Source organism: Bombina bombina, chromosome 6, assembly GCF_027579735.1.
Source record: "Bombina bombina isolate aBomBom1 chromosome 6, aBomBom1.pri, whole genome shotgun sequence".
NCBI classification, from domain to species: Eukaryota; Metazoa; Chordata; class Amphibia; order Anura; family Bombinatoridae; genus Bombina; species Bombina bombina.
The window spans coordinates 1,008,429,686-1,008,444,025 of NC_069504.1; the positions used below are offsets into that span (position 1 = coordinate 1,008,429,686).

Consider the following 14,340-nt stretch of genomic DNA (forward strand, 5'->3'; position numbering starts at 1 on the left):
AACTTATTTTCTTACCTGGGGTTTCAGTCTTTTCTTTTTTCATCATTCTTGGCGCCAACAATTTTTGTCGCGAAGTTGCGCATATAGTGGCGCAAGTTTCGGCATTTCCTGCGTCTTTGTTGACGCTAGTTGTTTTGGCGCGAAGTCGAGCTTGTTATGATGCGAGTTGCGTCATTTCCTGGTTGTTGGTTTGGCACCAAAAAATGTTTCACTTTCTTTTGCGTCGTGTGTCATACTTGGTGCCCAAAACATATATATTTTTTATATTTTTTTACCCCACTTCCTTTTATGCTTCTTGCTCTCTTTATATTATAGAGAGCTATGCTGTTTGCTTTTTGACTATTTTTTAGCATTAACATTTTTTCCCATTCCTGAAACTGCTATATGAGGAAATTGGTTATTTTGTTTAAATGTTCATTTTTTCCTTTTACATTTTGCAAGATGTCTCAGACTGATCCTGACTCTGATGTTACTGTAGAAACTAAGATGCCTGAACACATTTCTTCAACAAGCTAAGTGTGTTTTTTATTGTCAAGCTGATTTTATTCTCTACAGCTCAAATATGTGGCATTTATTTATCTTATGCTGTTAATGTTTCTATATGTACAAATACATTTACTGTTTTTAATTTTCCAGTTTAACTGCATGTAATAGACACTACTATAAAGAATAAGATGCACAGATACTGATATAAAAATCCTGTATAAAACTGTTTAAAAACTTACTTAGAAGCTCTCAGTTTAGCTCTATTGAAAAGGTAGTCGGAAAGCCCACTGCAAGTGGGAAATAAGACACTCCCCCTTTCCCTTCTTTTGCATATGAAAAGACCATTTACACAAACAGGAGCAAGCTGGAGAAGGTAGCTGACGGTATTCTCATAAAACTTTGGGCCTTGGTTAGGAGTCTGAAAATCAGAGCAATGTTATTTAAAAATAAAAAAACTATACATTTAAAAAAAAAAAAAAAACTGTATGGGCTATATAAATAGATCATCTACAAAACATTTATGCAAAGAAAAAATGAGTGTATAATGTCCCTTTAAATGTATTCTACTGATGAGGGTTTCTTTGGCTCAAATAATCCTGCATCAGAGACTGTATTTGACAAATCTTCTTTTTTATTTTCATAATTGAACATTTTTTGTTCTTTATTAAGAAAGTTTTGATAATTTTAGGTATTAGGAGTCTAGTCCTCCTATTAAATATGTTATATTCATTTAAAGATTTTTTTAAATTACTCCTGAGGTTTTTTTTCCTATTCTAGATGCTATCTATGATATGTTTGCTAGAATGGTTTAAATCTGATTCCTTTTTGGGAATGTACTACTATTTCTATGGAAGTTAGTACTTATTTTCAGGATCTTTTTAAGTTTCAATCTTACCTAGAAGAGCATATTTACATACTGTTTATATTCTTAGCTCAGCTATAGCTATGACTGACATTGCTGCTCTCTCAACTTTTTTGTTGGACAGTTGGTATAAGCAGTTTTCAGATTCTGAAGTATATAACATTGTTCATTTACTTCAAAATGTATTCATTTTATTTATGATACTATATTTGTTGTCATTTAAGATTAATTTCAAATCTATGTTTTTAGCTTTTCTATTTAGAAGAGCCTTCATCATTTTAATCTTGAATTTTGATATGGTCTAAATATATTTTATTATCTCTATCTTGTTAGGATAATAATTTGTTTTACATTCTATTATCTCCACTATATCTGCAGGTAAAGAGTTTTTTATGCCCTACTTTTTGGCCGGTGATGTAGATCAGTTGGTAAATGCCCTGACTACAAAAGCTTGTTCTAAGATCCAAGGGTCACAGGTTTATATCCGGCATGGTCGATACAGCCCTTTGGCCTTTTGAAGTCAATAAAATGTATACCATTTATTTGGGTATTAATAATAACTATTACTATTCAGCTGCCCATTTGTTTAACTGCGAGTGCAAGCGCTGAAAAAGCGTTTTTTTTAGTCCTACTAGGAGAAAAGCGCTATACAAATACTAGTTATTAAGACTGCATGAAGGTTCGGTTCTCAAACCAGTTCTTCTGGTGAAGTTATTTTTGGATGGATTCAGTCCAAAGTCTATAGAATATTATTCTTAGGGTTTTGAATAGATTTTTAGAATGGGACCTTCTATGGGAAGATTATTTCTTTCTCATGTTTCAGTACACTCTGTGAAGGTTCAGGTTTTTTATGAAATATATTTCAGAACTTGAATTTTTTTCAGGGGTGTTTGTACCAGTTCCTTGGCAGGAACAGGGTTTGGATTTTCTATTCAAATCTATTCTTTGTCCGAAAGAAGGAAGATTCATTCAGACCAATCTTGGATCTAAAAACTTTAAATCATTTTGTGAGTGTCCCAACTTTCAAGATGGTGACTATAAGGATTATTATGCCTTATGTTCAGCAAGGTCATTACATGTTCACAATAGTTGTACGGGGCGCTTTTCCTCACATTCCAATTCATTCAGACCACTTTCGGTTTCTGAGATTTTCTTTTCTAGGCAAGCTTTACCAATTTTTTCGCTTTTCTATTTGGTCTAGCGACAGTTTCAAGAATCTTTTCGAAGATTCTCGGTGCCCTTCTATCTGTAATCAGAGAGCAAGGTATTGTGGTGTTTTCCTTATTTGGACGATATCTTGGTACTAGCTCAATCCTTTCATTTAGCAGAATCTCAAACAAATCAACTAGTGCTGTTTCTTCAAAAAAAAGGTTGGAGTATCAATTTACCTAAGAGTTTTGTGATTCCTCAGGTAAGGGTCACCTTTTTAGGTTTCCAGATAAATTCAGTGTCCATGACTCTATCTTTAACAGTCAAGAGACAAATGAAATTAGTTTTAGCCTGTCTAATCCTTTAGTCTCTATTATTCCCTTCAGTGGCTATGTGCAAGGAAGTTTTTAAGTTTCATGACTGCAGCATTGGACGCATTCCCCTTTGCTTGTTTTCTTATGAGACCTTTGCAACTTTGCATGCTGAATCTATGGTGCAGGGATTATTTTGAGGTATCACAGTTGATATACTTAAATTCCAACACTCAACTCTCTCTGACTTGGTGGTTAGACCATAATCGTATTATTCAGGGGGTCTTCTTTGTTCATCCTTCCTGGACTGTATTCTTATAGATGAAAGTCTTACAGGTTGGGGAGCTGTCTGGGGTTTGCTGACAGCACAAAGGGTTTGGAAACCTCAAGAGGTGAGGTTACTGATCATTATTTTAGAACCCTGTGCTATTTTCAGAACTCTTGAGGCTTTGAGGCCTATTTATCAAAGGTCTTGCAGACCTGATCCGACAGTGCGGATCAGGTCCGCAAGACCTCACTGAATGCGGAGAGCAATACGCTCTCCGTATTCAGCATTGCACCAGCAGCTTACAAGAGCTGCTGGTGCAACGACGCCCCCTGCAGACTCGCAGCCAATGGGCCACAAGCAGTGAGGTGTCAATCAACCTGATCATACTCGATCGGGTTGAATTGTGGTGATCTCTGTCTGCCTCATCAGAGCAGACGGACAGGGTTATGGAGCAGCGGTCTTTAGACCGCTGCTTCATAACTGCTGTTTCTGGCGAGTCTGAAGACTCGCCAGAAACACGTGCTCTCAAGCTCCATTCGGAGCTTGATAAATGGGCCTCTTGGCCTCAATTTAAGAGACAATGTTTTATTAGTTTTCAGACAGACAATATCACAACTGTGGCATATTTTAATCATCAGGGAGGGACTTTAGCGATGAAAAGAAGTATCTTGAATACTTTTTGGGGCGGAATTCAACTCCTGTCTAATTTATGCGATTCATATCTCAGGTGTAGACAATGGAGAGGTGGATTATCTCAGCCGCCAGACTTTACATCCAGGGGAGTGGTCTCTCTATCCAGATGTGTTTTTTCAGATTGTACAGATGTGGGGCCTTCCAGAAATAGTTCTGATGACCTTTCATCTAAGCAAGAAATAATTTCCCAGATACCTTTCCAGGTTCAGGGATCCTTAGGCGGAGATGGTGGATACGTTAGCAGTCTCCTGTTTTTTTTTTTTAATCTGCTCACATTTTTCCGCCACTGGTTCTTCTTTCAAGGGTGATCTCCAAGATCATAATGGTGGTTAACACTATGTTACAGGCTCGTGAATCTGTTTCAAGAAAGATTTATTATCGGGTTTGGAAAACCTATATTTCATGGTGTTCTTTTCATAAATTTTCTTGGCATTCTTTTAGAATTCCTAGAATTTTATAATTTCTTCAGGATGGTTTGGATAAGGTTTTGTCTACAAGTACTTTGAAGGGACAAATCTCTGCTCTGTTGTTTCTTTTGGCTATCTCTTCGGCTGGAACCCAGTTTCTGGGTTATTAGCTCTCTCTTGTGAGCCTCCTTATCTGATTTTCCATCAAGATAAGCTTTTTTGCGGACTTCATTCAATTTTCTTCCTAAAGTTGTGAATTCTATCAACATTAGTAGAGAAATTGTTGTTCCTTCTTTGTGTCTTAATCCTAATAATTCTCTGGAAATATCTTTATATTCTTTGGATTTCATAAAGACTTCTAGACTATTTGTTGTTTTTTCTGATTCCGGGAAAGGTCAGAAAGCCTTTTGCCATTTCTTTGGCTCCTTGGTTAAAGCTTTTTGATTCACAAAGCTTATTTGGAGGCGGGGCACTCTCCGCCTCAGAGAATTACAGAATTCTACTAGATCAGTCATTTCATCTTGAGTTTTTAAGAATGAAGCTTCGGGTTGATCAGATTTGCAAAGCAGCAACTTGAATTTCTTTGCATACATTTACAAAATTTTTCCATTTTGATGTATTTGCTTCTTTTGAATCAGTTTTTGGTAGAAAGGTTCTTCAGGCAGCTGTCTCAGTTTGATTCTACTGCTTTTAAGTTTATAAGAAAAACTTAATTATTGTTTGGATTTAATTTCTCAACTGAAATAGCTGTTGTTATTTTATCCCTCTCTTTCTAGTGACTCTTCTGTCACTATATTCCCAGCGCTACGGAATTTGGCGGCATTATACAAATAAATGATGATAATAATATTTTATCCCATACGTCACTAGCTCATGGACTTTTGTCACTGAAAGAAAACATAATTTATGTAAGAACTTACCTGATAAATTCTTTTCTTTCATAGTGGCAAGAGTCCATGAGACCCACCCTTTTTTGTGGTGGTTATGATTTTTTTTTTGTATAAAAGCACAATACTTTTCCAGTTCCCTCTTTTTTTTACTCCTCTTTACACCTCACTACTTGGCTATTTGTTAAACTGAGGAATAAGTGTGGTGGTAGGTTTATTTATAGGCATTTTGAGGTTTGGGAAACTTTGCCCCCTCCTGGTAGGAATGTATATCCTATACGTCACTAGCTCATGGACTCTTGCCACTATGAAAGAAATTAATTTATCAGGTAAGTTCTTACAAAGATTATTTTTTATATATATATATATATATATATATATATATATATATATATATATATATATATACACACACATATATATATATATACACACATTTTTTTTTATGAAATATGTTTTTGTAAATGACATACTATATTTATTTGGTATATATGCAACACAGGAAAATAGTTTGTATTTTTATCACAATAATTTATGCTTATCATTAAAAACAAGCCAGTAATCTTCTGAGTATGCACATACCAAATAAATAAATGTGGTACATTATAAAGCACAACCACTGGAGGGGGGACATACATAGTTTCTCAACATGATGAATCCAAAATATTACAACATGTTAGGGGTTAAGCTGTTCTATGAAATGTATATAAATGTACATTTTCACAAATATTATATGTTAGTTAACATTGTATTCCACATAAAATATTTTTTAACCAAATAGGAAACATTAAAAAAAATCAAGCAAACAAAAATAAATAAAAATAGAACCACTATTTAATTTACAAATTGTAATCTATAGTTTATTTACCATTTTCTGTTGTTTGTACCTTTAAACCTAGTGTATGGAAAGTGTAGACTACTGAATATGAAAACCTATTCCATAATGATATATTTGCCCCTATTCAGTTCAGTTACATCATTTTGTCTAATGAGGAGGTTGTGAATATTTTGCCAGCTTGTTTAAAAATTGCTGAAAATACCAAATTTAATGTAATAATAATGTTGTGCTTTTACATACAGGTACTATTATTTTATTATGTATTTTTTATTATTAGTAGTAGTAGTATTATTGCATTATGATTGTTTATTCACTGAAGAATGAAATGTAAATGTAAAGTGAGTAATTGACTAAAACCTTCAAACTCAAAAAGGTTAAAGTGATGGTAAACAATTTGTATCCGCTATGCAGCATGTGAAAAGCGGTTATAAAACAATTCCACTTTCATTCATCAATTTATTTAAATATCCTTAGAATAAAATATAGTACCAATGAATCATCTTTCTTACTACAGATCCTCAGCCAGTTTATTTTCAATAACTTTTTTTGTGGTCATGTTAGTCTAACATCCAATCATTCACAGGCCCAGCTGGCGTCCTTCAATGTTATTAATACGCCCCTCTCGTGTATAGCGCATGCGCTAACTATTTTCCGCTGCTACAGACAGTTGGTTGAAGGCAGAAAGCCACCCAGATAATTACGTCGAATTTTTTTTTTAAAGTTGGGGATTAACAATTATAGTCATAAAGGAATACATTGAGCTATTTGGAACAGTGAAATTTACCATAAGTTTTAATTTTCTCGGGATAAAAAAAATAAATAAAAACAAAACACAATTACATTCCTATAATTGCTGCAAAAGGTTGGGCATGAAAACATTTCAATTGCAAAATTGTATCAGAATGTATTGGCCTGTTTTGAGAATGCTTGTAAATTGAATAATAATATTATAATAATAATATACATTAAAATGCTTGCCCTATTGAATGCTGCTATTGAAATGACCTAGGTCAATGACTGGTTCGAAATACTATAGGCTAGTGGTGCACTAAAGTTAGCGCGGGGTTGCGATATAGCTTACTAACTTGCACGCGTATTACAAGTTGGAGTCCTTCCCATACAAATACCTTTAAACATGAAAAAGAATTATTATTTTAATAATTTATTATTTTACTGTGTTTTAATGTAAATATTTCACATTCCAATGTTCTTCACGTAGAAGAAAATGTTCTTTGAATTAAAAAAAATATATATATAACTATATACATATATATATATATATATATATATATATCACTGTATATATCTATACCCTTACGTATTCATATAGATATATATTTTACAAAAAACAATTTTATATATATATATGTTAGTGTTCAATGTTGTATTTATTACAAGTGCCCTTAAATCTTACAAGTAAAGGTTCAGATAATGGCCTCTAGTTATCAAGCCGTCAACCTCAAATACACTGGAATTCCGCAGCGTATTTGTGGCGAGGCTGATTCGTCTTAGTTATCAAGCCCTAAACACTGGCAAAAGTAGAATTTAGTGACGTAAGCTTCGATCCGCCGTACTCAGTCCGACACAGATCGATTCTTACGTCACTCCAGATGTTCCGCACATAAGTTCGGCACAATCTGACTACTTTTGCTAGTTATCAAAAAACTAGCAGGTATGCTCGGCACTTTTCCGGCCCAGCGTACCTGGTTTTCAATCCGCCGCCCTGGAGGCGGCGGATCCCATAGGAATCAATGGGAGTCTGACCATAGCGAAAGCTCATGTTCGCTGCTGCCCGACATCCCATTGATTCCTATGGGAGCTGTCTGCACCTAACACCGTAACATGTACCCTGAGTCTAAATACCCCTAATCTGCCCCCCCTACACCGCCGCAACTAAATAAATGTATTACCCCCTAAACCGCCGCTCCCGGAGCCCACCGCCACTCTAATAAACTGATTAACCCCTAAACCGCTGCTCCCGGACCCCGCCGCCACTACAATAAATATGTTAACCCCTAAACCGCCACTCCCGGACCCCACCGCCACTATAATAAATATGTTAACCCCTAAACAGCCGCTCCCGGACCCCGCCGCCACCTACATAATACATGTTAACCCCTATCCTTCCCCCCCCTACACCGCCGCCAATATAATACATTTATTAACCCCTATCCTGCCCCCCCTACACCACCGCCACTATAATAAAATTATTAACCCCTAAACCTAATGCTAACCCTAACACCCCCTAACTTAAATATTAATTAAATACATCTAAATATTATAACCCTTATTAACTAAATTAATCCTATTTAAAACTAAATACTTACCTTTAAAATAAACCCTAATATAGCTACAATATAAATAATAATTATATTGTAGCTATCTTAGGATTTATTTTTATTTTACAGGCAAATTTCAATTTATTTTAACTAGGTACAATAGCTATTAAATAGTTATAAACTATTTAATAGCTACCTAGTTAAAATAAAGAGAAATTTACCTGTAAAATAAAAACTAACCTAAGTTACAATTACACCTAACACTACACTATACATAAATAAATTATTCCTATTTAAAACTAAATACTTACCTGTAAAATAAACCCTAAGATAGCTACAATGTAATTAATAATTACATTGTAGCTATTTTAGGATTTATATTTATTTTACAGGTAACTTTGTATTTATTTTAACTAGGTGCAATAGTTATTAAATAGGTATTAACTATTTAATAACTACCTAGCTAAAAGAAATACAAAATTACCTGTAAAATAAATCATAACCTAAGTTACAATTAAACCTAACACTACACTATCATTAAATTAATTAAATAAATTACCTACAAATAACTACAATTAAATACAATTAAATTAACTAACTAAAGTACAAAAAATAAAAAAAACTAAGTTACAAAAAAAATAAAAAAAAATAAGTTACAAACATTTCAAAAATATTACAACAATTTTAAGTGATTGGCTGATAGGATTCTATCAGCTAATCGGAATTAAGGTAGGAATAATCTGATTGGCTGATTTAATCAGCCAATCAGATTGAAGTTCAATCTGATTTGCTGATCCAATCAGCCATTCAGATTGAGCTTGCATTCTATTGGCTGATCGGAACAGCCAATAGAATGCGAACTCAATCTGATTGGATGATTAAATCAGCCAATCAGATTTTTCCTACCTTAATTCCGATTGGCTGATAGGATTCTATCAGCCAATCGGAATTCGAGGGATGCCGTCATTCGTCGTTAGTCCGTCGGTAGAAGAGGATGGCTCCGCGTCGGCTCGTCTGAAGATGGCTCCGCTCCGCTCCGGATGAATGAAGATTAAAGACGTCGCCTGGATGATGACTTCAATCGGATGGAAGACTTCTTCAGCGCCCCTTGGATGATGACTTCATTCGGATGGAAGACTTCTTCAGCGCCCCTTGGATGATGACTTCGGCCGCTGCGGATGTCCTCTTCTGTTCCATCGGTGGTCGGCTGGCTGAAGACGGTTAAAGGTAGGATGATCTTCAGGGGGGTAGTGTTAGGTTTATTTAAGGGGGGTTTGGGTTAGAGTAGGGGTATGTGGGTGGTGGGTTTTAATGTTGGGGGGGGTTGTATTTTTATTTTACAGGCAAAAGAGCTGATTTCTTTGGGGCATGCCCCGCGAAAGGCCCTTTTAAGGGCTGGTAAGGTAATAGAGCTGTTAACTTTTTAATGTAGAATAGGGTAGGGCATTTTTTTATTTTGGGGGCTTTGATATTTTATTAGGGGGCTTAGATATATTGTAATTAGCTTAAAATTGTTGTAATATTTTTGAAATGTTTGTAACTTATTTATTTTTTTATTTTTTGTAACTTAGTTTTTTTATTTTTGGTACTTTAGTTAGTTTATTTAATTGAATTTAATTGTAGTTATTTGTAGGTAATTTTTAAAATGAATTTAATGATAGTGTAGTGTTAGGTTTAATTGTAACTTAGATAAATAAAAAGAGAGAAGCGCTCAACCTGGGAACGAACAATAGCATAGTAGCTTGTTCTATGGCTAGTTACCACCCTAGAAGCAGCCTCTTTTTGCTCAATATGTGCCTTTCACAGAGAAGAACTTTCCTGTAGTATATCAGTCTGATCCTGACTTCACAGTACAGTACAGCCTCGAACTACCAGGCAATCCTTCTCTGAACAAGAGAAATAGCAAAACCCCAGACGTACGTTTCGGCCTATTGTGGGCCTCGTCAGTGAGGTGCAGCCATATCCCTCTAGGCACACTGAGCAACGGGTCCACATCTGGATTCCCGCATCATAACTAGGGAGACTTCCCCAAGTGTCATAAGTTGCATAAATAAAAAGAGAAGCGCTCAACCTGGGAACGAACAATAGCATAATAGCTTGTTCTATGGCTAGTTACCACCCTAGAAGCAGCCTCTTTTTGCTCAATATGTGCCTTTCACAGAGAAGAACTTTCCTGTAGTATATCAGTCTGATCCTGACTTCACAGTACAGTCCAGCCCCGAACTACCAGGCAATCCCTCTCTGAACAAGAGAAACAGCAAAACCCCAGACGTATGTTTCGGCCTATTGTGGGCCTCATCAGTGAGGTGCAGCCATATCCCTCTAGGCACACTGAGCAATGGGTCCCCGTCTGGATTCCCGCATCACATATTGAGCAAAAAAGAGGCTGCTTCTAGGGTGGTAACTAGCCATAGAACAAGCTATTATGCTATTGTTCGTTCCCAGGTTGAGCGCTTCTCTCTTTTTATTTATGTTAATTGTAACTTAGGTTAAGATTTATTTTACAGGTAATTTTGTATTTCTTTTAGCTAGGTAGTTATTAAATAGTTAATAACTATTTAATAACTATTCTAAAATAAATTTACCTGTAAAATAAATATAAATCATAAAATAGCTACAATGTAATTATTAATTACATTGTAGCTATATTAGGGTTTATTTTATAGGTAAGTATTTAGTTTTAAATAGGAATAATTTATTTAATGATAGTGTAGTGTTAGGTGTAATTGTAACTTAGGTTAGTTTTTATTTTACAGGTAAATTTCTCTTTATTTTAGCTAGGTAGCTATTAAATAGTTATTAACTATTTAATAGCTATTGTACCTAGTTAAAATAAATTGAAATTTGCCTGTAAAATAAAAATAAATCCTAAGATAGCTACAATATAATTATTATTTATATTGTAGCTATATTAGGGTTTATTTTAAAGGTAAGTATTTAGTTTTAAATAGGATTCATTTAGTTAATAAGAGTTATAATATTTAGATGCATTTAATTAATATTTAAGTTAGGGGGGTGTTAGGGTTAGACTTAGGTTTAGGGGTTAATGATTTTATTATAGTGGCGGCGGTATAGGGGGGGCAGATTAGGGGTTAATAAGTTTAATATAGGTGGTGGCGGGGGTCCGGGAGCGGCGGTTTATGGGGTTAATACATTTATTTAGTTGCTGCTGGGTCCGGGATTGGCAGGATAGGGGTTAATACATTTATTATAGGTGGCGGCGATATAGGGGGGGCAGGATAGGGGTTACTAAGTATAATGTAGGTGGCGGTGGGCTCCGGGAGCGGCGGTTTAGGGGTTAATACATTTATTATAGTTGCGGCGGTGTCCGGGAGCGGCGGTTTAGGGGTTAATAACTTTATTTAGTTGTGGGGGGCTCTGGGTGCGCCAGTATAGGGGGTAGAACAGTGTAGTTTAGTGTGGGTGCTTAGTGACAGCTTGTCAATAAAGCTGGAAAAAAGCCGAAGAGCAGCGAGATCGGATGAGTGATAACTATCACAGTCCACTGCTCATCGCCCCGTACTTGGTGCGCAGCTTTTTGACAGCTTTATTGATAAATTTGGAGAGCGTATTCAGGTCCGCGGCGGCGATGGTAGGCGAGCTTAGGCGGGCGTATTGGGGCCGGTGATGGCAGGTAAGTAGACACGTTGATAACTAGAGGCCTATGAGTGGAACGCTAAATTTGCCCGTTCATGGCACACATTAAATACCCAGCCATTACAAGTGACTGATTAATGCTACCACAAGCTTGCGATTTCATTTTGCACTAAGCGCAATTAACCAGAGGTTAGACCGCTGGTTAAAAATAAAAAGTTGCGTTAAAATAAAATATAAATATAAGCATCTTTTTTTTTTTTTTTTTTTTTTTTTTTAACTGCACGAAGCAGTTATAAGGTGTTAAAGTGAGGGGTTGTGGGGTGTTAGAAAAAAAATGGCACCTTAAGTGCCTTTACATGGAGGTCAATTAGAGACTCTATAAATATATATATGTATATACACATATAAACACATAAATATATATGTATATAAGTATATATATATATTTCTTTATTGCTGGCCAACGCTATGCGAATTGTCCCCTGCGCTGTGCTAGGTTGTTTGCTGTTTTTGGGTTAGTTATTTTTTTTTTGTTAGGTTTAGGGTCACATATATTTATTTAGGTTTATGGTCATGTAATTATGACTCCCGCATAATTTGTATGTCTCAAATTATAGACAACATTAAGTGCAATGTTCCAATACCAATAATGCCAAATCGTGTGTTTCCCTACTGGCAATAAATTAATTAATTTAATAGATTGCTTTGAGACATTTATATCTATGTGTGTTTTAGCATAAAGTATGTTCTTTTCCAGCCCCGATACCTGCAGTTCACTTACACAATGGCAGTTGACGGAATTTTTTTATATGTTAAAAATATGTATTTCAGACTGAGAACCCCCCTAGATAATTCCTTAAATAATCCTTTTTAATAATTGAGTGCCTTTAAGAGTATTTAATATTTTCCTAAAGCGCATGCAAGACCCATCACTGCATTGAGTAACTAGTGGAAGCAGCGGGCACGTGCACCTTTTACTTTTAATAAGAATGTGCAGTAAGCTCAGTGGCGGAAAAAGCACTCAGGTGCTGGATAGCCAATTGATTAGGTGAGATAGGATACACAGAGGGTTAAATAAGCCATATTGTAGCATACTTGTGCTACAGGAATGATATTAATACACATAAAGCCCATAGTTTTGCTTCCCTTTAAAGGTACAGAAAACCCAAAATGTTTCTTTCATGGTTTACATAGAGCAAATCATTTTTAACAATTTTCCTATTTACCTATTAATTTGCTTCATTCTCTTGTTATCCTTTGTTGAAGGAACATTAATGGACTGCTATGGGTAAGCTGAATACAATGACTGAGCTAATGACAGGAGACATATAGGTGCAGCAACCAATCAGCAGCTAGCTCCCAATAGTTTATTGCTGCACACGTGCCTACTTAGGTATGCTTTTCAACAAAATAGAACAAGAGAATTAAGCAAATTAGATAATAGAAGCAATTGGTAATGTTTAAAATTACATGCTCTGTCTGAATCATGAAAGTTTAAAGGGACACTGAACCCAAATTTTTTTCTTTTGTGATTCAGATGGAACGTGCAATTTTAAGAAACTTTCTAATTTACTACTATTATCAAATTGTCTTCATTCTCTTGGTATCTTTATTTGAAACGCAAGAATGTAAGTTTAGATGCCGGCCCATTTTTGGTGAACAACCTGGGTTGTTCTTGCTGATTGGTGGATAAATTCATCCACCAATAAAAAGTGCTGTCCAAAGTTCTGAACCCAAAAAAAAGCTTAGATGCATTCTTTTTCAAATAAAGGTAGCAAGAAAATGAAGAAAAAATGATACTAGGAGTAAATTAGAAAGTTGCTTAAAATTGCATGCTCTATCTGAATCACGAAAGAAAAAATGTGGGTTCAGTGTTCCTTTAATTTTGACTTTACTGTCCCTTTAAACAGAGATGTAGCTAACCTGGACATATAATTTAGAAAGCCTACTCTGCCAGGGGGGTTACAGGTGTTTAGGGACATTCCAGAGGAGAAGGAAGAATGGCTTGTTTGATAAGTATTCTGCAGTGCATTGCGTCTTGTCACAATAGCTGAGGGTTTAGCACAAGACCTATGAACCTTCAATCCTGTATTTGTGTCTGCTTTTATAATAAAGGTATTTGGAACCAATCCATGATAGCCTTCAACTCCCTTAGGGCCAATGGCTAATAAAGCTGAAGGGTGGATGTGTCAAGTTGTTCAGGGCTTCTACGTGTTCTTTAACGTCAGTAATCTGTATTCCCTTCCAAGATCTCTCTGATACTTTAAAACTCATTTTCTTGGGTTCCTGCACTCCAGCTCTGCACAGACTTTGTTTATTTGAATACATATAAACCAGAAGACAGGATATACGCTGTATCTGGTGCAGATCTCAATCTGTTTTATTCCATTTAGATAAAGACTGAATACAGGTATAATAAATAGAGAAGTAGTCTATTTATCACACAAAATGGCCTTTACCAGATCTAGACTGACATGGTAATGCTAGGCCTGTCTACTGTAAGAGTATGTATTTGCCATTAATATATATTATTGCACTGGAAACAGCACTTTTAAAAATAAAG

General features: G+C 35.5%; 1 protein-coding gene across 3 annotated transcripts in view; it reads left to right on the plus strand.

Annotated features, from left to right (window-relative positions):
• The window catches only part of SGCD (sarcoglycan delta), a 1,642,153-nt gene that overhangs the window by 1,200,595 nt on the left and 427,218 nt on the right, over window positions 1-14,340 (plus strand). The window lies entirely within an intron of this gene.